This window comes from Theropithecus gelada, chromosome X (genome assembly GCF_003255815.1).
Source record: "Theropithecus gelada isolate Dixy chromosome X, Tgel_1.0, whole genome shotgun sequence".
Lineage (NCBI taxonomy): Eukaryota > Metazoa > Chordata > Mammalia > Primates > Cercopithecidae > Theropithecus > Theropithecus gelada.
Window position 1 is genome coordinate 151,563,476 of NC_037689.1, and position 25,271 is coordinate 151,588,746.

At 46.9% G+C, this 25,271-nt stretch overlaps 1 protein-coding gene across 3 annotated transcripts in view; it reads right to left on the reverse strand.

Annotated features, from left to right (window-relative positions):
- MECP2 (methyl-CpG binding protein 2) overlaps positions 1-25,271 on the reverse strand; it is a 78,286-nt gene that overhangs the window by 18,302 nt on the left and 34,713 nt on the right. The window contains exon 3 of one of the 3 annotated variants that reach the window (XM_025371765.1): positions 18,736-18,903. The exons of the other annotated variants lie outside the window; for them this stretch is intronic. The gene's annotated coding sequence lies outside the window, so the exon portion shown is untranslated. The remainder of the gene's footprint in view (positions 1-18,735; positions 18,904-25,271) is intronic. 3 annotated transcript variants of the gene reach the window in all.

The window sequence follows — 25,271 nt, forward strand, 5'->3', positions numbered from 1 at the left end:
CCCCCCCCCCCCCCCCCCCCCCGGGCTCGGGGGAAAACACCCCCCAAAAAAAAAAAAAAAAAAAAAAAAAAAAAAAAGAATCGCTTGAACCTGGGAGGCAGAGGCTGCAGTGAGCTGAGATCACGCCACTGCACTCCAGACCAGGCGACAGAACACGATTCCATTTCCAAAAAAAAAAAAAAAAAAGGCATTTCTGAGACACCTTCCCTGCTCCTGCGTCTCCTGCCTCCTTCCCTGCTCTGTAAGCCAGGGCACCCAAGCCCTCAGTGTACTTAGAACACCCCACTGTGCATGCCAACCCCCATCTCTCGGCTCAATGCATAATGCCAGGCACAGGTGCAACCCTCACTCAACGCATGCTGGATGAATAACCACAACACGGATGCAGCGCTCCACATGCTTCTTCTGATGGCTGGAGACCTTCGACCATAAGCTTCTAGCAAGGAGAGGCTAGCTCAGTGCTGAAAACAAGGTGGGCTCTGAAGTGGTGGATAAACAAATGATGAGTTTGGCAAGTATCAGTAGTCCACTGGACACTGGTGGCTTGGAGATGGCAGAAGATGAGGTGGAGGAAGTCACTGACGAGGGCCTCAGTGCCCCAGGGACAGTAGCATGGAGGATGGTTACACCAGGAGGATGGATTGACTTCCAGCCATGTGGTGGTCAGGTATGCAGACACCTCTTCTGCTGAAACAACTACAACTGCCGAACTGAGTATCTTACAAGAGGCTGCTAAAGAAGCCACCCACAAGCTGACAAGGAAGGAAGGAATACACAGGCTGAAGAGCAAAGGAAAGCATGGGACCCTTTTCTATGGAGAAATCTGGCAGGCACCACCTTAACAAACGACCAAACTGAGCTCAGGCCCCTCAGTGCTGCTGAGATGAACCAGCATCACGAGTGGGAGACTGAAGCTTACCATGAGGAGACAGCAGGAAGAGTCCAGAGAGGGCATGCCACGCAACCACGGCCTGGACTCCTCAAGACGATGAGAGAAAACAAGGGGATGGGGGAACATTTCTGATAAAGGAGACTGAAGGCACGACACAATGGAATACAACACACGGTCCTAGACTCTGCATTCCAGGTTCAAAGGCTCTAAAAAAGGCATTTATGGGGTATGTGGAAAAATGTAAGGTTCTGTGTTAGCTCATTGCTAAACTTCCTGAGCGTCTTAACTGTACTGTCTGCTCTGAGGAAAGGCATGCTTAAACGTTTAGGAGTGAAACAGCACGAGGACTATGACTAACTCTCAAGTGATCAATGGGCTGGGGGACATACAGTGCCAATATGGTAACATGTTTAAAAGGAGGGAGATGACATCAATATAATCAGAAGCTGTGCCAACTGACAGTAATATTTTGAAGCAGTCGCAGGCAAGCTTTTAACAATTAAAGAGAATGCCTTCATATTACACAAAGACATTAAGAAAAAAAGCTGGAGGCTGGGCACAGAGGCTCATGCCTATAATCCCAGCACTTTGGGAGGCTGAGGTGGGTGGATCACGAGGTGAGTTCAAGGCCATCTTGACCAACATGGTGAAACCCCATCTCTACTAAAAATAAAAAATTACCCAGGTGTGGTGGCGTGCACAAAGGGACCATGGCGGGGCTGGTGGCAATGCCAACAGACCTCAGTGTACTGTGGGGTTCTTTCAGCCAGAACTGTTCATGATTTCATCAGTGAGCTCCAGTTACCACACAACCCAAGTTTGGAGTGATCCACCCCACCCCAGGTTTTCCTGCACAAAATCATGTTTTTATTGTGTGATTTACAGAACACAAGATTTTTTCTAAGAATGCACACATCACACGTTGAAGCAGAAAGGCCTTTACAAAATCTTAAATACCTACAAAATATGAAGTAAGGCTCTTAAGAAATAAAATATTCAGTGATTTTGCTGCTAGAATGCAAACATTAGATCAAATCCTTTATTTGATCTAGCAAAGGAAAATTAGAGTTGCAGGAATCTTGTTTTCAGGCCAAACCATGACATCCCGAGGGGTCTGATGGCAGGAACTGCCTGCATTTTCCTCATGAATGTGACTGCAGTGATCTTGTGAGAAAGGTCCGGAAGGCCCTGCACATTACAGGGATGCAAGCAACAGCTGGCAGGTGTGACCAGCCAGGCAACTGCAGTTGAGGAAAGACTACTCAATCCCTGAGGTTTTCAGAATTTACAAAAAGGCAAAAAAAAAAAGCCAGGTGAACAAGGCAGATGAAAGGTATTTCTCACTTGAATTGGAATCCAGCCCCCTCTCTGTCCCCTGGAGTGAGCTCCAAAGAAAATTCCAGAACCCCAGCAATATCCCAACCTTTCATAAATTCACTCGTGCTCTCCACTTTCTGGAGACAGCATTTCTCAGCACCTTTCGCTTCCAGTTATCCCTGGCAAAAAGAGCTAAACTACCACTCGAGGCAGTTAACCTAAGGGCAGGGTGGTGGCTAAGGCTCCAGGTGAACGGTCTGGGACCAGAGGAAATAATTAGCCCCACCTTGTACTGGCTGCTTGCATCCTAAAGTGTCATCCAGATGGTGCTTCCAATTCTTTCTACTTCCAGTATTAGGTGCAGAGTTGCGGAATCAAGGAGGCTTCTCTGCATGAATCAATAAAGGCTACAGCACTTTGAGACACAAGCTTCAGCCCTTTAAAAATGTGAGAAATCAAACTGGCACAGGCAGAGTGTCTCAGTGGTCTCCAGGGAGCAAGACAGAATGAGGTTCAGCTTGAAGGCTACAATGGTAGAGCCTGAGGTTCAGCTGCCCTGCTCTGAATTCACCGTCCATTTCTTAATCCTCCAGTTTTGAGAAGATGCGAGAAACCACTTATGTTTTGCAAAGCTTAAATAAAATGCAGTTCTTGCCAACCAAAAGCAGAACCCTTCCCAAATGCAGGCAACCATACGGTAAATCTCATCTTTATAGATGTGTAAAATGAAAACCTAAACACAAGCCCACCATATACAGGTTAAAAAATTCCTGCTGTGGAGAGCAGTTTCTCAAATGTTAAACATGGAGTTACCATATGACCCAGCAATTTTACTCCTAGCCACACACTCAAAAAACCAAAACTAGGCCAGGCGTGGTGGCTCACGTCTCAGCACTTTGAGAGGCTGAGGTAGGTGGATCACCTGAGGTCAGGAGTTTGAGACCAGCCTGGCCGATATGGTGAAACCACGTCTCTACTAAAAATACAAAAAAAAAAAAAAAATTAGCCGGGCATGGTGGTTGAGTGCCTGTAGTGCCTGTAGTCCCAGCTACTCGGGAGGCTGAGGCAGGAGAACTGCTTGAACCTGGGAGGTGGAGGTTGCAGTGAGCAGAGATCGCGCCACTGTAATCCAGCTGGGTGACAAGCGAGACCTTGTCTCAAAAAAACAAAATGAACAAACAAAAAAACCCAAAACCAGTAACCAAACAGATATCCGTACACCAATGTTCATGGCCGCACAGTTTACAATAGCCAAATGGTAGGGGCAACCCAAATATACATTCTCAAGGGATGGATGGATAATCAAAACCTCATTATCTATAGGATGTAATATTATTCAGCCTCAAAAAGGAAAGAAATTCTGACTCATGCTACAGTGCAGATGAACCTTGAGGACATTATGCTCAGTGAAAGAGGCCAGACACAAAAGGCCACATAGTGCATAATTCCATTTATAGGAAATGTCCAGAATAGGCAAATCCATAGAGACAGGAAGTGGATTAGTTGTTGCCAGGGGCTGCGAGTAATAACAGGTGACTGCTACTGTGTCTGGGGTTTCTTTTGGGTGTTGAAAATGTTCTGGAATGACACAGAGGCAATGGTTGCACAACTCTGTGAATGTACTAAAAGTCACTGAATCGCACACTTTATTTTTAAACAGTTTTTTCTGTGAGCCTATGAATTATATTGAAGAATGAATTGTACACTTTAAATGAGTAAATTTCATGGTATGTGAATATCTAAATTAAAAAAAAAAAAAAAACATTAAAACAGCAGCTGACCACCAATTACTCTAAAGCATAAAGATACGTTTTGTGATGCCTGGCCAGTGCTCAGAGCCCACACAGCTGTCTCAGAGCAAGTGTATCTGGCTGTGGCACAGAGCCCCAGTAGATAGATGGGCTGTCCATCTGAGGAAGAGGCCAATGTGGGGACCTATAGTGATACATACCAGACTGGACCAATCCAACCTGAATGTGAAACTCTGAAGCCCAGGACACAGTAACCATGACAATCAGAAAGGAATTTAGTTCAAGAAGTTTAATGAGTAGGCATTTAGCCAAGTGGAAGGCTGTTGGCTATTCTGAGGGCATTTGATCATTTTTTTTAAAATTGTGGTAAAATACATACAACATAAAATTTACCATTAATAGCATTTAGTACATTCACAATGTCATGCAAACATCACCACTATCTACTTCCAGAACATTTTCGTAACTTCCAAAGACAACCCTTTACTCATTAAGCAGTTGCTCCCCACTCCCACTCGTCTCAGCCCCTGGTAACCACTAATCTACTTGTCTCCACAAATCTGCCTATTGTTGACACTTCATATAAGTGGAATAATACCCCTCCCCCGGAAAGCCTGTCTTTTAGAAAATGATTTTCATTTAAAAAGGCTTTTTTTTTTTTTTTTCCCTGCTTAGCACAGTGGCTCATACCTGTAATCTTAGGAAGGCAGAGGCAGAAGGACTGCTTGGGCTCAGGAGTTCAAGATCTGCCTGGGCAACACAGTGAGACCCCGTTACTCACAAAGAGGAGGAAAAAAGACCAAAAAAAAAAAATCCCAAAACAAAACAATAAAAAAGGTTTTTTAGGGAGACAGGGTCTCGCTATGCTGCCCAGGCTGGGCTCAAGCGATCCTCCTGCCTCAGGCTCTCAAGTAGCTGGAACTACAGATGCGCCACCATGCCCAACTTAGAAGCATGCATTTTTTCAGATTTCACCATTCCCTGGTAACTTCTCCAGTGATTTCCCCTCACATCTTTGCCTCTATATTCTAGCAGGGTTCTCACGCTGATCCTACACACAGTGGTTAGAAATTCACCAGGCCAAACTCACCTCCAATTCCAAGTACCTAGTCCTTAAGGTCCAAGTGGCCTGTTTCCATAGACACTGACACTGTGCATGACTTTTCTGTCCTCAGCGACATGTTCCCACAGCTGCTGGTTTTCCCCATTTCTTGTTAATAATGTTTTTTTTCTTACCTTTGCATACTTCATGTAAACAAGTTTCACAGACTTTTAACAAAGTGTTGGCTGCTTTTATTGAAGAAGAGAAAATCTGCCAAAATAAATTTTCATCATGAAGGCAACACATTTTAGGGAACAAAAAAGGGCAGAAAGGAGATCTCTTTTACTAGAGAACTCTGCTTAAGGACTGGCTCATTTGATCCAAACATCTCATCAGTAACTTGGAGTGAGTGCCCTTGTTTTCGTCATCTTGCGTCTCACTACTGTAGGTCAGTCCACATCAGCCTGCCTGATGTACTTGGTTCGTAATGCTGACATCTGAGCCCCCGTGTTTATTTCACCTTGATTCTACTGAAACGACCAACGAAATGCAAAACAGGAGGAAACATCTCCATCAATGCCTTCAGAGGAACTGCTGTAGAATGTGGTGCGGCTGGGATCCATGTGAGAGAAGCAGCGCTCACATGATTCCACCACAGTTAAACACATGGGCAAAGGAGGACCTGCTGGGAGGTATGAGGATTCCGTAGCAGAGCCAGAGAAAATCTGCAAGATCAGAGAAACTGGGCCTAAGAGCCAGACTGGCAGAAGTGCAGTTTGCCGGTGGCAAAAAGAAGGACCTGAACCACCAGTGCCCTAGGTGGAGAGGTCAGTGACAGGCTGGCCAGGTTTTCCTGGGCACTGCTGGGAAAGAGAGAGACACTGATATAGAGGAGATTCTACTTGTCTTAAGAACCTGCCAGCAGCACCCTGGGTCCCCACACCCTGATTCCAGCTGCCAAAGGGGAAGCAGCAGGGACTGAAGCTCCATCCCATAAACAACTCTCGGGACTGGAGATCAAACAAGTATCAACAAATTAGTAACTGTCCTGTGTACAAATACAAATTAGGTGGAAACCATAATGATTGAACACCAGTCATTTCAGTCAAGATCCCAACTGGAGGCCGGGCGCGGTGGGTCACACCTGTAATCCCAGCACTTTGGGAGGCTGAGGCGGGCAGATCATGAGGTCAAGAGTTCGAGACCAGACTGACCAACATAGTGAAACCCCGTCTCTACTAAAACTACAAAAAAATTTTAGCCAAGTGTGGTGGTGGGTGCCTGTAGTCCCAGTTACTTGGGAGGCTGAGGCAGGAGAATCAGTGGAACCCAGGAAGCTGCAGTTGCAGTGAGCCGAGATTGCACCACTGCACTCCAGCATGGGCAACACAGTGAGACTCTATCTCAAAAAAAAAAAGAAAGAAAGAAAGAAAAAAGATCCCAACTGGATTTTCTTTGGAATGTGACATTTACCTAGAATATGTATCTGAGAACAGTCAGAAGGAGTCTGTGTGTGTGAGGGGTGGGGGGGATGGCTTCCTTCTGGTAGCCACTGCTCTAGGGAGTATTCCTCACCATCGTGTCACATAGCACACAACAGGAGCACTCTCACATGGATTAGGGAATTAGATGCAGACCTCCTGCACAACTGCCCTCTTCCAATCCTAGTAAGATAAGACACAAAAGAAAGGCGGGGAAGGCGAGTGTGAAGGGAAGACTTCAGCAAACAAAGGAAAGGGGTGTAATTCAAAGCAGTCTGAGAAAAGACTCCAGACGACAATGCAGTAGCAAAGCCAGGCTCCTGCCCCGTCCCCAGAAACCACCCTAGGGAGCAGGCAACACCCTGGGAATTTGCAGCCAGTAAGCTGGAGACAAGCAACCAAGTGGGAGTCCTTCACTTTTTCCTTTTAGACCCAGAAACTCCATCTGGGAGGTGCAGGAGAAATGGCGAAGTGCCCAGTGAGCCAGCCCAGCTCTGTGGGAAGCAACTGCTCTTAGGTATACACAGATTATGGAACCACCCAGAGACTGAGGTGCCCCTATCCCCATGGAAATGGCACACACATCCCTCATGCAGCTAGAGTGAGCCTTACTATAAGACATATAAGACAAGAACTTATATGTTCTAAGAACATATAAGTTCTTAGAACAAAGAGAAGAATCCAGATAGGGCTGAAGACTACATGGCTGCAGCTCCCTCCAGCGTGCAAATTCTCTCCGAATACAAGATAACAAGCCTGCACACGATAGCTCAGAGGGGAAAACAGCGAGGGAGGATGCCAAGAAACCGGGAAGAGAGAGCCAAGAATTCCTCCACTGTCTCAAAGCAAACAGAACGACTATGCAGAGCCATCCAAGCCTGAGCCAAGATGAAAAGAAGCGACATGTAACTATGCAAACATATTATGGCCAAAAGAAAAAAAAGAGGCCCAGGGAGGGAGATGGCACGAGAAAGGCAAAGTCTCCCACTAAGAAGAGAACACACAAGGAAGGGAAAAAAATTCCCCACAACTTCATAAGAACATGTTCCTAATAAAAGAGTTCAAAGATGGGATGATAAAACAGAATAAGATGAAAAGACAAATTTCTAACCTAGAGAAACAAACTGCAGACCAAAACACATCATTATGAAACTAATAAATACATTGAAAAACAGCCAGAAACAGAATATACATAGCTGAAAATCAAATTAGACAAAGTAAATGCAGATGAAAAAGACAAAAGTTAAAACAATTAGGGCAAAGCTAATAGCATTGGAAGAGAGACAAAGACAATCCCACATAAGGAATTTGTGTCCCTGAAGTACAGAACTCAACAAATGGAACAGAAGATGCTGTCAAAGATCCATAAGAGAGCTGACCTGAAACAGCAACGACTACATCTGCAGCTTGAAAGAATACACCATGTTCCCAGGACAATTTGATAAAGAATGCTCAATAGCAAGACAGACTCTAGTCAACCTACTCAACTTCAAGGATAAAGAAAGCATTCTTCAAGCACCTTGGGATTCTTCCAAGGGGGAAACATCAGAAGACCAGACACAATGTCTACAAAGTTCTGAGGCAGCTTAGCGCAGTGGTAGTGGGGGAGAGGTCAGAGGTAAATTCAGAGAGATGGACAGGGGCCAAAGCCTGAGATGAAATCTGAACACAGATCTGAAGGAAGTGTGTGGTGAGGGAACAGGTCAGGTAAAGAGGGGTCCAGCCAATAGGGAGCAGTAAGAGCCAAGGCTCTGACTCTAGCAACATTCTGGCAAGTTCCAGGAAGAGCAAGAGCAGTGGGAGCCAGGTGAGCAAGGGAGAGAATGGTAGAGAATGAGCTCAAATAGGCAGGGAGAGATCACATTCCATGTGGCTGCTGAGGCAGGCCCGGTTATACAATTTGTGGAGCCTGGTACAAAATGAAAATGCAGGGCCTCTAGTTCAAAAATTAAGAATTTTGAGATGGTGACAGTAGAGTAATAAACCAAGCCTGGGTTTCAGCAAACTCTGGGCAGTTACACGGGACCATGAAGCTGGCTCTGCTTTCAAGTAATGGACTTTGGGTTTTATTCTGAGAGGGTTTTTCTCAAGGGAGTAACCTGATCTAATGAACATTCTTCAAAGAGCCCATCTGAGGCTGGGCACAGAGGTGTGTGCCTGTAATCCTGTATTTTGGGAGGCCAAGGCAGGAGGATTGCTTGAGCCCAGGAGTTCGAGACCAGCCAGGGCAACACAGGGAGATCCCAGTCTCTACAAAAAATATAAAACTTAACCAGGTGTGGTGGTGCATACCCGTAGTCTCAGTTACTTGAGAGGCTAAGGTGGGAGGCCTGCTTGAGCCCAGGAGGTTGACGCTGCAGTGAGCCGTGATTGTGCCATTGCATTCCAGCCTGGGTGACAAAGGGAGACCTTATCTCAAAAAAAAAAAAAAAAAAGGAAAAGATCCATTCTAACTATGGGAAGATGTAGAGTAGAAGGAGCGGGGCAGGAGGGTGCAAGATGCCACAGAGGGGCTCTGCAGAAGCAGATGTTGGGTCACGGTTTGGGGTGTAAGATGTTCATCAGGAACTGACATCCATAAAGGGAGGTGGGAAGAAGTCAAAGAGAGAGACCTTAGGTAAGGAGGCTCTTGCAGCTGAGGCCAGCTGAAGGAACAGCGGACAGTGCCTGGTAACTGGAGTGTCCGCAGGGGATCCGGAGAGGAGAGTGGCCTCCGGGTCTGCCACGTGAGACTACCATAGAGTCTAGGCAGGGATGCAGGGGGCTGGTCTAGGTGCCATCCCTGAAGGGCATGTGCACTGGGACAGGGAAAGGGCGACAGATCCAGGACTCTGACTTCCATATCTCATGTTTTTGATACTGAGGTATTTAGTTTTCTAGAGGCCAAAAGGGCAGCTGGATATATGAGTCTGGAGTTCAGGGAAGAGGTCTGAAGAGCCAGGCAAGTGGGTGAGGGCATGCTGAATATAAGTGTAAACAACCCTCCCCTTGCTATCTGGAGTTGTGATGAGGAGAAAGAATCAACAGAGGAAACAGAGAAAGAGGACAGTGCAGAGAAGGAAGATCAGACATATCTGTCAATATTATTGGTGGCACTCAACAGAAACCAACTCTAGCTGATTTATGCAGACAAGGACTGATGAAAAGCTACTGAAGATGCATGTGGTGATGGTTGCACAATATAAATGTGCTCAATACCACAGAATTGTACACTTAAAATGGTTAAGGCAGTACATTTTATCTTTTGTGTATTTTACTGCAATTTTTAAAACTAGGGGGAAAAGGCTACTGGGTGATGAGAGAATCCCTAGAGTGTTGGAGGAACAGGTTTGAGTCCATTTGGCCAGGAACAATACTCCAAATCCTTCTGCCAAGCCAGTCCAAGCAGCCAGTACTGCCTTTGCGACCCTGCAAGGCAGCAGCACTGGCCACTGGCACTGTGGCCTAGGAGCTCATCTTTCCTGCAGCCCCAATGCCAGGAGACAAGGCTCTCCTGCCTGGCCCTGCTCCTCCTAGCATGTGAGTCTGATTGGCAGAGGCCAAGGTACATACCTACACCCTCATGTAGAACTCAGGTAATTTCTTTCTGTAAAGGGCCAGATAGCATTTTCCACCTTGTGGGCCAGACAGTATCTGTCACAACCAGCCTACCTGCTGTTGTACAGGAGAGCAGTCTTGGGCAATGCACAAAGGACGAGGTGGAACTGGGTCCTGGTAAAGCTTCATTTACGAAAATAGGCAGTGGGCTGGACTTGGCCCTGGAAATACCATTTGCCAACTGCTGCCCTGACCGAAAGGGAAGCTAGGCAAATAAGCATCTGACATTTGCAGTGACTACAATCAGAGGTCGCCTGGGCTCCTATCAAACTCGTGAGGTGAGAATTCTCCCAGACCCAGAGGGGGTTCAAGATGGGAGGGGAGAGGGCCCCCTGGAGAGTATGAGGTACCAGAAGAGACATAAGGAAAGGGCTGAGAAAGAGTGACAGCCACCAATGACTGATAAGATTATTTCACGGAATGTGGGAAAGCAAGCGTTCATGGAGCAAGCTGAGCAAGGAGCAGCAGGCAAGGATGAGGGCCCATGAGTGGAGAGAACTCTTAGAGAGTTTGGCTAAAAGGAGAAAGAGAGACTGAGCAGGAGCCGAGAAGGTATGAGCTGAAGGGAGCTCAGTTACGACGGTAAATTCTAAAACAAGTTCGTCTGGTGATGGGCACAGTTCACAAGAGGAGGGAAGACCGACGGAGTCCCAGGGGCGTCAAACAGTGGTTGACACTGAAAACTATGAAGACAGTAAGTCCTCATCATAGGCAGAGCTGTCTAAGTTAGAACTCTGTGGGTGGAGGGGTTTCCAGTGATGACCAACTCCAGGCTACAACCATGGGAATGAGTGGCAGAAGAGACGGAGGGAACCAGGCACTAGGAGGGCTGTCTACATGCATATGTGTGCTGGAGTCAGGAACTGGCATGGAATCCTCAATAACAAAGGACTGACTGGGGCAGTGAGCAAGCCCACAACAGTGGTCTGTGGGCCAAAAGGCTGAGTGTCACAGCCCCCCTATGCCAAGCCTGGAGGTACAAGGGATCAGAGACTGCTGAGGACTTGGCAGGAGGCACAGGCGTGGAGAAGCAGGGCCTAACCCAGGTGTGTGTGTGACGTGGCAGGGAGGGGGTGGTGGTGGTTAGGAGGGGCTCTTTGGGGAAGAGATACCTGATTGGGTCTTCAAGGATAAGCAGGGCAAGGCGAGGCCACAGGGGAGGGAAAGGAGAAGAGAAGGTGACTTGCACAGGGGAGCCAATGACAAAGGCCAGGAGTGCAAGAAACATGGTACCTGGGAGGAACTACAAGCAGTCCTGGACTTCTGAGGGCTATGTCCATGAGAAAAGCGGCAGCAACAGAAGGGACCACAAAGAGAGGCAGGAGCCACATGAGGGGCCCTGATGTCACTTGAACACAGCGTGCCACTCTTGGGTTTAAAGCAGGAGAATGAGATTGACGATAGGGATTGTGTGGAAGATAGAGAGGTAGAGGAAACATCATAAGTTATCACGGGAGTCCTAGGGCGAGATGAGGGAATTGAACCAGGACAGCGGTAGAAGGGATGAAAGAAGACAGAAAAGGGACAAACAGTTAAAGGAACAATTTGTGGGGCGTGGTGGCTCCCCTGGATGTGGGCAGTGAAGGGCAGGGGCCTGTTGGGTTTCCAGCTTGGGTGACTGGTATGGCTATCAACTGTGACAGAAAACAGTGGACATGGCATTTGTCTATTTGGTCTTCTGATCTATCCACCTTATCTTGAAGGAGATGGGGGTGGTAGGGCGGGCAGTGAGTTGAAAAGAACGGAAGGGAGAAAGAGGGCAGACATCTCTTAAATGTTTGCACGGTAAAATCTGACTAAAAGGCACACATGCCCCACAAGCCTTTTTCTTTTTTTTTTCCCCCTCCAAGAAGCAAAACAAGTTTTATTTCCATAGTAGTTCCTTTTAGTGGCTCTCTGTCGCCACCTAACGGACAGCCTGGTGGAAGAGGCTCAAGAGGTAGCAGCCTAGCCTACTCAACGGCAGAGGAATCAAACTCACCCATGCACCTGGGTGGGGGAGGACCAAAAGAGGCCCAGCTGCTTCTGGAAGATCATCGGGAGTCTCTTCTGGAAGACCAGGGGCTCTTGGAGCTAAAACAGACGTCCATTCATTAATAATACCTACTTCAACAACTTAAGATCGTGTTCAGCAGATGCACATCAACCTTGACTGGTCTGCGCTCCCCAAATCGGGTATAATATTGAGGCATATTGAGGGAACAATCTGTAGATATTCATGAAATTGTTTGGTGGGGCAAAAATTATGGGGCACTTAAGCCTAGCTGAACTCAGTTTCAAGTTCTAGCATTTAACACACCACCTCTAAGTTTACGTGTACTTTATGAGTGCAGGAATGCAACAAAAAAATCTTGTGTAAAGTCCTGGCCCTCAGGGCAAAGCAAGGGAACTACAACTCTTGCTGCAAACTGCCTTCCTCCCACAGATGTGACACATTCACAAATCTCATTCACTGAACAAGTGTCACACCAGAGGTGACAAGAGGGGAACAGGCAATAATAGGTAACTTTCCTGTCACAAGAGACTGCTTGGAGACAAGGATACAGAGCCCAGCATAGGAGACGGGACAAAATCATGAGGGTCAAGGACCACACCTGGTTTAACTCCCAGAAGAGTTTTAGCCAGTAAAGAGCTGCAAGGAGGAAACCACACTCCACGAGAGGCCACTAAGATAAACGCTTGCACCTGATTAAGTTTTCACCTGAAGAGTGTGGGTAAGGACAAGCCTGCCTTGTTGGGTTAGGGTGAGGGGAGGGACCCAATGGAGATCTAATCCCAGAGGTTTGATCACAGGGGCTGATGAATGAGAGGTGGAGATCGGGAACATATGCCTTCTTTTTTGAGACGGGGTCTCGCTGTGTCACCCAGGCTGGAGTGCAGTGGCACCATCTCGGCTCACTGCAACCTCTGCCCCCCCAGGTTCAAGCAATTCTCCTGCCTCAGTCTCCCGAGTAGCTGGGATTACAAGCACCTGCCACTGCACCCGGCTAATTTTTCTATTTTTAGTAGAGACGGGGGGTTTCACCATCTTGGCCAGGCTGGTCTTGAACTCCTGACCTCATGATCCACCCGCCAAGGCCTCCCAAAATGTGGGGATTACAGGCATGAGCCACTGCACCCGGCCAGCCACTCTTTTTTTTTGAGATAGAGTTTCGCTCTTGTTGCCCAGGCTGGAGTGCAATGACACGATCTTGGCTCACTGCAACCTCTGTCTCCTAGGTTCAAGTGATTCTCCTGGCTCAGCCTCCCGAGGAGCTGGGATTACAGGCAGGCGCCACCATGCACAGCTAATTTTGTATTTTTGTAGAGATGGGGTTTCTCTATGTTGGTCAGGCTGGTCTCGAACTCCCGACCTCAGGGGATCCGCCCGCCTTGGCCTCCCAAAGTGCTGGGATTACAGGCATGAGCCACCATGCCCAGCCTAAGCCACTCTTTTGGAAAGCTCAGCAGAGAAGATGCATGAGGTAATACGATGGAATGTTAGGTGGCCTTTAAAGGGATGTTTATAGCTTTTCATAACATGGGTGTATTAGTCTGCTCAGGCTATAACAAAATAGTATAGACTGGGGGGCCCTACTCAACTGAAATTTCTCACAGCTCTGGAGGCTAGAAGTCCAAGATCAAGGTGTCAACACATTTAGCCCCTGGTGAGGGCTCTCTTCCTGGCTTGGAAATGGCTACCTTCTCATTGCGTACTCACATAGTGGAGAAAGCAAGCTCTCTGCTGTCTCTTGTCATAAGGAGACCCACCCTCCCTCCTGATTTCATCTAAACCTAATCACCTCCCAAAGACCCCATCTCCAAATAACATCACATTGGAGGTTTGAGCTTCAACACTGGAATTACGGGGGACACAAACATTCAATCCATAACAGTGCTGATGTTTATGTTTTAATGTTAAATGATAAAGCACGGCACAGCAGCACACACACCGTGTGATGCCGATCTATTTTTTTTTTTAGATAGGGTCTCACTCTGTTGCCTGGGCTATACTGCAGTGGCGTGATCACACCTCACTGCAACCTCAACCTCCAGGTTCAAGCAATCCTCCCACCTCAGCCTCCCAAAGTGCTGGGATTATAGGCATGAGCCACCATGCCTGGCTTCCAATTTGTATTTAATGCCACTGAACTGTATATTTAAAAATGGTAAATTTTAGGTGATGTGTATTTTACCACAGTTTTTTTAAAAGTCTAAGAGAAGGCAAGAAAGGAGAAGAAAAATTTAAAAGAACAGAAAATATGGAAAAATAGAATGCACAAAATAATATACTATAAACAAATCTAAATGTATCAGAAATCAAATAGATGTTAAAGGACAAAACAGACAGAATGGATTTTTAAAAAAAATCTAGCTATTAGGCTGGGCGCAGTGGCTCAAGCCTGTAATCCCAGCACTTTGGGAGGCCAAGACGGGCGGATCACGAGGTCAGGAGATCGAGACCATCCTGGCTAACACGGTGAAACCCGTCTCTACTAAAAAATACAAAAAACTAGCCGGCTGAGGTGGCGGGCGCCTGTAGTCCCAGCTACTCGGGAGGCTGAGGCAGGAGAATGGCGTAAACCTGGGAGGCGGAGCTTGCAGTGAGTTGAGATCCGGCCATTGCACTCCAGCCCGGGCCACAGAGCAAGACTCCATCTCAGAAAAAAAAAAAAATCTAGCTATTGGCCAGGCATGGTGGCTCACGTCTATAATTCCAAAATTTTGGGAGGCTAAGGTGGGTGGATCACCTGAGGTGAGGAGTTTGAGATCAGCCTGGCCAACATGGTGAAACCACATCTCTACTAAAAATACAAAATTAGCCGGGTGTGGTGGCGCATGCCTGTAGTCCCAGCTACTCAGGAGGCTGCGGCAAGAGAATTGTTTTGAATCCAGGAGGTGGAGGTTGCAGTGAGCTGAGATCACGCCATTGCACTGCAGCCTGGGAGACAAGAGCAAAACTCCATCTCAAAAAAAAAAAAAAAAAAAAAACCTAGCTATCTGATATTTTCAAAAGCTCTACATACCAAAGACACAGAAAGGAAGAAAAGAAAAAACTGGGATGGGCGGGCGTGGTGGCTCACACCTGTTATCCCAACACTTTTGGAGGCCAAGGCTGGTGAACTGCTTGAGCCAAGGAGTTTGACACAGCCTGGGCAACACGGCAAAACCCTGTCTCTACTAAAAATACAAAAACCTGGCCAGGCGTGCTGGTGTAAGCTTGTACTCTCAGCAACTCAGGAGGCTGAGGTAGGAGGACCACTTGAGCCCAGGAGGCAGAGGTTGCAGTGAGCTGCGATTGCACCACTGCACTCCAGACTGGGTGACAGAGGGAGACCCTGTCTCAAAAAAAAAAAAAAAAAAAAAAAAGTAAAATAAATAAAATAAACAAATAATAATTAAAAAATAAAATATTAGTATGGTCACTTCATAATACCAAAGGGTTCAATACACCAGGAATGTGAAACTGTATCTAAAATTGAAAACGTGGCCTAAAAATAAATAATAAAATGAAAATTACCAAACTCTGTGGAGAAACTGATGTGTCCATCACTACAGTAGATTTTAACACATATCCCATCAGTTGACAAATCAAGTAAACAAAATGACAGTAAGAGAAAATACTTTCACAATAAAAGGATAAGACAGAGGTAATGAATATATGTAGAATCCTGCACCCATGCTTGGCGGTGACATATTCTGTCCAACTGCAAGAACTGGTGTCACACAGACCAAGTTCTTTGACCACAGTGCCATTTAGTTATAAGTTGATTTTTTCTTTTTTTTTTTGAGACAGAGTCTCGCTCTTGTTGCCCAGGCTGGAGTACATTGGTGCGATCTCAGCTCACTGTGACCACCGCCTCCCGGTTCAAGTGATTCTCCTGCCTCAGCCTCCCGAGTAGCTGGAACTACAGGTGTGTGCCACCATGCCTGGCTAATTTTGTATTTTTAGTAGAGACGAGGTTTCACCACGTTGGCCAGGCTGGTCTCAAACTCCTGACCTCAGGTGATCTGCCCGCTTCGGCCTCCCAAAGTGCTGGAATTACAGGCGTGAGCCGCCTTGTGTGGTCAATTTTTTTTTCTAGAGCAACTGGGGGGAAAAAAAAAACAAAACCCAAAGCCATGTGCTTGGAAATTGAAAAAAACATTTTAAAGTAATTTGTGAGTCGAAGGAAGAAACAAAGAAAATTTTAAAAATCCTTGGGCTAACTTCAAGTGACAATACTATCAGAACTTGCCAGATACAGCTGAAGTAGTTCCAGAGGGTTAGCCTTAAATGCTTACATTTGAAAAAAGGGTAGAAAAATCAATGAACCACATTTATAATTTAAGAAGTTAGGGCCGGGCGTGGTGGCTCATGCCTGTAATCCCAGCACTTTGGGAGGCCGAGGCTGGTGGATCACCTGAGGTCAGGAGTTTGAGACCAGCCTGGTCAACATGCCAAAACCCCATCTCTACTAAAAATACAAAAAATTAGCCGGGTGTGGGGCAAATGCCTGTAAATCCCAGCTACTCAGGAGGTTGAGGCACGAGAATCACTTGAACCTGGGAGGTGGAGGTTACAGTGAGCTGAGATCGCGCTACTACACTTCAGCCTGGGCGACAGAGCAAGATTCTCTAAACAAACAAAAAAAACAGAGAATGTACTCTAAGACCATAGAAAAAATAATAAAGATAAAAGCAAAAGCAGAATTTAATGAACTAGAAAAGAGACACAGAGTAATACAGGGCAATAATGCCTACGTGTCTGCTTCTTGTAAGACCAATGAATCTACTGAACTTTTACCAAGACAAGGAAAAATGGGAGAAGGTACAAGTAAACAACAAATACTAGGAATGAAAAAGCAGATATAATTACAGATGTTGCAAAGGTACAAAAAACTATAACATGAACAACTTTATGCTAGTCAGACAAAATGGACAAATTCTTAGAAAAAAAAAATTTAACAGCTTACAGTAGCCCAAGCAGGTGCGGGGAAAATAAAAATAGGTTTAGATGTGTCTGTGTGTGCACAGAACACCTCAAAAGACACAGACAAGACCCTGGATGCAGCTGTTCCCTGAAGAGAGGCGTAGGCAGCTGGGAGACCAGGGCAGCAGGGACACTCAGACCTTGCATCACTCTGGAGTTTGCACTTCCTGAATTGTGAAGCATGCACATGTGTCACTTATGCAACAGTGAATCCAAACGTGCCTGTATACAAGGAAAAGCCTCACCTGGCTGCGCCGTGGAGGCTGGCCTGGCGTGTGGAGCAGGCAGAACATTAGCAAGCTACTGAGCAGGTGCAGGTATGAACATCAGCTGACGCTGGTTCTTTGCTTTCTTTTTAATCTTGACAAATTTGGTAGGTGAAAAGGCATCATTTTTGTTTTCGTTTGCATCACTTTGATTACCAGCAGGCAGAACTCTTTTCCTATCTTCATTGGCCATCTGTATCTCTTCTTTTATGAATTTCCTGTTCATAGTCTTTGTTCATTAGTGGTGACTAGTGGTAAGTTAGCAATAAGAACTGTTTGCATTCAAGTCTAGACTGAGAAGGAAATTAAAAAATCTGCCCATGTATTCTCACAATAAATGACTACTGACTAGCCTGAGATAATTGTACCCACTGCCCAGTTAGAGGCATTAAGCCCAGGATGATTCACTTCAGACTTGTCCCTGACCTTCCTCATACCCTTTCCAGAAGGGCCCCTTGAACTGCTATGGTACTCCTAAATTACTATCCCATTACCCAAATGATGGAGAGCCAATCAAAAGCTTAGACCAGAACACTTTCCCAAATTATCTTCCAATACCTTCACAATGATCACTTTATATACAATCTCATTGAATGCTCAGCAACACATGTAAGCAATGTTTAACTGAGGGCAACACTGAGGCTCAAAGAGGGCAAGTGACTTGATTGCCGAGGTCACCTGCTAGGTTCAAGAGCTGAGAATTAATCCCAAGGCTACCTGGCTCAAAAAGCCTAACCTCATCTACTATACTTGAGGCAAAATCATGAAAGTGTGTTTTTACCTTGCCCAGACCCTGCACACTGCATCAAGGTCCTGAGTTTCAAGCAACAGAAATCAACTCTGGTTAAATTCAATCACAAAGGAGTTCTTGGGCAGCAGATCTGGAAATGGAGAGAGAACTAGAGAACTAGGCTCAGAAAAGTTGCAGGAATAGAGGCTGCACCACTGCAAATACAGCCAAGGTTACAGTGTAGGGACCTGCTGGTTGGGACACCCACCCTGGGCACTGCTGCACATCATCAGTAGACATTAGCCACGATTGTTGGTTTTGTGGCTTAGGTGCCACCACCATGACTAATCCTTTACTGTCCCTCAAGAGTCAAAATCCATGAAGGCAGAATGGGTTTGGCCAAGCCTAAGCTTCATCGCCATCCCCTAGTTTCCGGAGAGCAAGGGGAGGGAATATATCCATTCCCCTGTGGCAGGCACTGCCAGCTGTCCCCCAACACCCATGTTCTCCATCTGCCTTACTAATGAGACCCTGTGCTCAGCTAAGGAGAGTTATTTCCCGCTTCCCAGTAGACCATGGGATCACGTTATGGCTAAGGAGACAGTGGCTGAGCGCACTCCTGTTCATCATTCTCCTTCAAGCTTGCTCTTGTTCTACTGACTATGGGCGGAGCACACCTCCCACCCACTGACTCTGGGCTTGCTCACGTGTTGATGGGATGGGGGAAGAAGAGGCTTTAAGAGGCTTCTGTGACTCTGCTCACTCCTCTTGGACTCCTGACCTCCGCCTATGAAGAGACTTCCCCTGGCAGTTGCTTCTCCCTCCTGGGTCCTGGAACGACAGGCTTGAGAACAGATCTGAATCCCATCTTGCAGCTGACCCAGACCCATGTGTGAGAAATAAATAATTGCTGTTATACCTACTGAGCTGCTGGTGCTGTGTGTTCCCTGGGACAAGATGATGGGTGTGAAGATGGAAATGGAAATACTGAATGGGCCTAGAAGTTAAGATGTCAAGTGCCATTTTGCCTTTCCCCTATGACCTCTTTCTTCCTACCTGGAGGAGTGGATGCAATGACTAGAGCAGCAACCATCATCTCACAACCAAGAGGCAATCTCGAGAAATGGAAGACACCCACTGAGGGGCCCAGGGTCCTGGATCCTTACAAAGCCACTGCAGTGGTCATGGACAGCATGAGAAGGAAGTACACCACAGGCCCCCAACCCCATCTTCAGGTTTTCTCAGGTAGAAACTAGGGTCCACCTGCCTCCTACTAAGATATACACAATGGGGAGACTTTTAACACAAAAAAAAGGTATGAAGATGGTCAGAAGCTAAAAAAGCAACAAAATGTTCATGATATGCCATAGTGAGGTTTACTCACTACACTGCTTTTCCACCGAGTTATCACAATCACTATAACTCAACCCATTGAAAAAATGACAAAATAGATTCTGAGATTCTCTTCCTATTTCTGTTAGCTAAAAAAGCAGCCTTTGAATTGTTTATAAGTGAATTCAAGAGACAAAAATAAACCCAGATAATTCAGAATGTACTGAGTACAACACATATGCCTTCTATGTCATAAGCTCCCAGCATTATTTATTCAAAGAAAACTTGCCTCGTTGCAAAAATATAAAAAAACTTAAAAAAAAAAAAACCCAATTACACAACACACCACCTCCTACAACACCAGATTCCTTTTCCTTCCTTTGTAACCTCACCAGAAGCAAAACAAAGCATTGTTCAAATTGCTGAGACCCAGAAAGTTCAATTAGAGCATTAAAAATGCTCTCCCAAAGTCTAGATACCTAGCAGGGAAATGAGCAGGCTAAACCTCCTGAGTGAACCTGGACATTGGCCCCAAGTAACAGGCACATTTAGTCACCAACGACTAGATTCCACGTGATTGAATCCAGAAACCCTGCCCCTTCCCATTCCCTTGGCGATCCAGGGGGACACCATCAATTGCTCACTCCTTCTCCTTATACTTACAGTTAGTGGTGCTATACTATACAGGGGAAGGCGTGAGGGAGTCACACATGCTTTGGTGCTCAAGAAGCTCATAAGCCATTAGGGAAAGAGCAAAATGCTAGAAAGCGGTTGTCACTTCTGGCTACAGAGGTTGCAAAAGACGTCTGCAAGGGTCAGTGAGGGCCCAAAGGAGTAGTAACCAAGGCCCTGAAGCCTGGGAGCTGAGGTGGGTAGTGTCAACCTCTTCTCAATAATCAGTTCCTAAGGTTCCATCTGAGCAAGCAGGAAACCACAGAGGCCATTCTCATGGGTACTTTAAGCAGTGCATCTGTTGGCAAAACACAAATGTTGCCACACAAATACTAAGCCACAGATTGCAAAGGCACCCGATAGCCCTCAAAATTCATTTCTCTTGTTTCGCAAAGCTGCACTGGGAAACTGTGCTGTTAAATTATATGCTCATAAAGGAGGTATGTTTTAAAAGAGGGGCAAATATGTGGGTGCTATTTAGACTCTCACTGATTTGTTCCATGTTTTCAGATAACTGCACTCCACCCCTCCCCCGCCAAAGTAACTCAATCTCCACATATTTGCCTTTATGTATACCTTCTAACTCATGACTACGGCTTTGATTAACCCATAAACAATATTGTTCCTGTTAGCCATGGAGAAGCTAAGGAGCCAACAGCAGAGCAGGCTGCATGTTCTTCCATCCCTCTTATAAGACAAAACCTAGGGCCGGGCGCGGTGGCTCAAGCCTGTAATCCCAGCACTTTGGGAGGCCGAGACGGGCGGATCACAAGGTCAGGAGATCGAGACCATCCTGGCTAACACGGTGAAACCCCGTCTCTACTAAAAAATGCAAAAAACTAGCCGGGCGCGGTGGCGGGCGCCTGTAGTCCCAGCTACTCGGGAGGCTGAGGCAGGAGAATGGCGTGAACCCGGGAGGCGGAGCTTGCAGTGAGCTGAGATCCGGCCACTGCACTCCAGCCTGGGCGGCAGAGCGAGACTCCGTCTCAAAAAAAAAAAAAAAAAAGACAAAACCTTAGGGCAATGTCCCACTACAGAATTTATTTGTTAATTCACTCAATAAATTAGAATATGCATGATTCTAGGCACTGAGGACATATCGAGGAAGAGGCAAAAAAAAAAAACCTCTGTCCTCATGGGACTCAGATTCTACAGGAGTGGGGAGAGGGAGGGAAGGGAGTGGGAGAGCACAAACAAAACCAAGCAGTAACACAGCTTGTGGCAGATGGTGACAAGTCCTATGTTTGTCAGGGGGAACTGGTGGGGCAGAGGCAGGCTGCCTGATTTACAGACAGGGGTGTGCTCAGGGAGGGTCACACTGAGAAGGTGACACTTGAGCAGACATGCGTGATACCTGGGACAGAGGGCAGAGGAGAGGTCAAGGCCTTGAGGCAGGGGTATACTTCGAGGGTCCAGGGAGGAGCCAGGAGGCCAGTGAGGCCGCAGTGCATGAGTGGTGGGAGAGTGGCAAGAGAGGTGATCCTGTTGGGCTGTGATTCTGAGTGAGCAGGGACCCACTGGAGGGTTCTGAACAGAAGAGCACCCTGGTGTGGCGCACAATATTGCAGAACTAAACCAAGAACTAGGGGGCAAGGGCAGAGGCAGGGAAGCCGGACACCTGGACCAGGGTGGGAGCAGTGGAGGCAGGGGAACTCATCAGATTTTGCATCCATCTTGCAAGTGGAGTCACAGTATTTGTGGACAAACGAGATAACCAGCGCCAGGTTTCTGGCCTGAGGAGCAGGGAGTTGGAGTTGCTGTTTACTGGAAAGGAGAAGACCAGGGAAAGAGAAGATCTGGGGAGGATAAGGAGTTCCCGTGACCCAGTCAGCCTGGAGACATAAATCTAGGAGCCATGAGGCTGGACGGAATCACTTCGGGAGTGAGGGTGGAGAAGAAAAGCCTGAGCCTGAGGCCTTCCAACATCACATGTGAAACAGAAAATACTTGAGGAGGACAGACATTCACACACTCACCCAGGACTTCCTGAGGACCCACAGATGCCAGGCACTGTTCTAGGAGCTTGGGCTACATCTGTAAATCAAGGAGACAATCCTGTCCTGTGGAGCTTCTGCTCCGGCAGGGGTGATAGCTAAGATAAGCACAGTCAGTCACGTATTCAGCTAGAAAGAGACAAAAGCTGTGGTTTGCACTGAGAAGGTGCACATCAGTGCAGAGACTCAAGGGAGGGAAAGGATTGCCTCGTATGGGTATTGGGGTTAACTGATGACAACAGCTCCAGGACAAGAAGTGACAAGCAGCTCCCAGATTTAACAACATGAAGGTCATCACTGGAGACCTCATGGAGCAGCTTGGCAGAGCTGTGGCAGCAAAGGAACATTGTAGAAGGTTGAAGAGAGTGTGGGGACAGGGACTGGAGTCTTGCTGGTAAAGGAAAGCAGAGATGCTAGACAGGAGGGGGGTTGGGAGCAGCTTTTATCAAGGTGGGAGAAGTAGCAACAAGTTTCTAGGGCAGGCGAGGGAGGAATCTCTGATGCAGGAGAGTGCAGTAGAGGACTGGAGAGATGCCTTAGAACAGCAGCGAGGGCCTGGGACAGGCGTTCCATGACAGCACAAGGGAGGCAGAGCAAAGGAGCAGACGCTGTAGACATTCTCTTGAGCTTGCTTCTGTGCTCTCTGGGAACTAAGACATCAGCTGCAAGGAGGTGTGACAGCTGATGAGGAGGGTGGGAGGGGCTAGGAGAGACCGGGGAACTGCAGTATGCAGGTGGGCTTGGCGGCAAGAAGTTTACCTGAGGTGGACATAAACTTAAAGGGGGATCAATGAAGGAGTCACATTCAGCTTCAAGATGGAGCAGGCATGGGGCAGACATGACTGAATTTCACGAGGCTGGGGCTTTGTCGACTGAATATAACAAAGCAAGGAAGTGCTGAAGTGCTGAGGTAGTGTGCCAGGGAGTAACGACGTCTCTGACTGGCACTGAAGCTATGAAGGAAAGGAATAAGGATACAAAGGAGGTGAAGTCTGAGAAAAGATGGAGCCACTGATGGATTCTAAGTACCTGTGAGGTCAAAGGAGTATTAGAGTTGGGTATTAGAGGCAGTGAACAGGAAAAGGATCTCTCCTTTTGCAGATCACAAAAAAAAACGACCAGAGCTAAACAACCTTTACAGCACTATCCACTGTAAAAGTTGTTTGAGAAAGAACAAAATGTAGTTAGCCTTCAGAACATACGCATCTTTATTTTATTTTATTTTTATTTATTGAGACCAAGTCTCACTCTGTCGCCTAGGCTGGAGTGCAGTACAATCTCAACTCACTGCAACCTCCGCCTCTGGGGTTGAAGCTCTTCTCCTGCCTCAGCCTCCCAAGTAGCTGGGATTACACGCACCCGCCGCCACACCCGGATAATTTTTATACTTTTAGTAGAGACAGTGTTTCACCATGTTGGCCAGGCTGGTCTTGAACCCCTGACCTCAGGTGTTCCGCCCGCCTCAGCCTCCCAAAGTGCTGGGATTACAGGTGTGAGCCACCGCACCCGGCTTGGAGCATATGCATCTTTAAAAAGTTGTCTTTGGCCAGGCGCAGTGGCTCACGCCTGTAATCCCAGCACTTTGGGAGGCCAAGGCGAGTGGATCACCTGAGGTCAGGAGTTCGAGACCAGTCTGACTAGCACAGTGCAACCCCATCTCTACTAAAAACAAAAAATTAGCCAGGCGTGGTGGTGCATGCCTGTAATCCCGGCTACTTGGGAGGCTGAGGCAGGAGAATTGCTTGAACCCGGGAATGCAGAGGTTGCGGTGAGCCGAGATCACACCACTGCACTCCAGCCTGGGCAACAAGAGCGAAACTCCGTTTCAAAAAAAAAAAAAAGTTGTCTTCAAGAGCATAATCAAAGATACTTTCACTTCTTAATGTTTTGTTTCCATGTCTCGTCACAGAACATGGTACAGACAAATATTAGAATGGACTCAAGGGATCACTTGATTTTTAACTACAGAAACTTTCTGGTGACTAACGAGCACTGTCTTGTTTACATCTGCTGAAGTATGGGCACCAGACAAGAGTACAGCGCTGTCACTCAAAGCCAGGAATGATATGGATGTTACCATGAGGACTACTCAGCAGAAGATAAGCATCTCGTATGTCTACAGTGAACTCCTTTAGGCTAAACTATTGTTGCGAATGGTATATGGATTAGGACTGACTGCCACTGCCCATCTGCTTATAGCTTAGAGTCTGGTGAATGCAAACAACTGTTTTGGGGGGACTTCTGGTCCTTCCTTGGGCTCTGCTATCCTGGAAATGGACAGGCTTCTACAGGGGTTCAATGGTAGCCCTGAATAGTTAGGTGTACATCTTAACCCTCAGACCCTGTGGTTCTGACCTTATTTGGAAGGTCTTTGCTGCTGTAATTAAATGAAGGATCTTGATATGAGATCATCCTGGATTTAGGGTGGGCCTAATACAGTGACAAGCATCCAGAGAAGAATACGGGGACACAGAGAAGGCCATGTGAAGACACAAGCAGAGAATGGGGCAACGCAACTGCAAGCCAAGGAAAGTCCAGAACTGCCAGGCAGCCACCAAAAGCTGGAAGAGGCAAGGAAGGATCCCATGCTAGAGGCTCTGGGGGGAGTGGAGCCCCGCAACATCTTGATTTCAGACCCCAGGCTTCCTGCACTGTGTGAGAATACAGTTAGGGGTACTTTATTCTGACTACTCCGTAAACTTGAGCTCTAATTCTCTCAGCTTCTGAGCTTTAACAAAGTCTGTGCAACTTCTAGAGGAAGCATTTACTCAAAGCCCACCTTCTGCAACAGCTCTAGATGCCGCTTCCCCCCTCCACACAAGGAGTCTGCTCCTGCAGGTCCCCATTTTCTCCTCCTCATGCTCCCCTCTCTCCTGGGCCATTCCCAGAAGGATGCAAACATGCTCTCATATTCACCCACCTGAAAAACACCCTCATCCCCCTTTAGCCCACTCCTATTTTTCTGGTCACCATCACAACAAAACTTCTTAAAAAGAGTTGTCTATACCCAACCTCCACTCCCTCACCTTCCATCACTCCAATCTGGCTTCTGTCCCCATCACCTCTAATTCAGTTCACCATGTGGCAGGTAGGGTTTTTGCTAGTTTTAGACACAATGGATCTTGTTATTCCTGGCTTAAAAGCCTTCACCAGAGGATGGCCAACTGCGTACCTTTATTTGCCACTTGACCCTTCAAACCTCAAAGAAACAGAAGTACAGACATATGAAAAGGAAGAAATTTCTA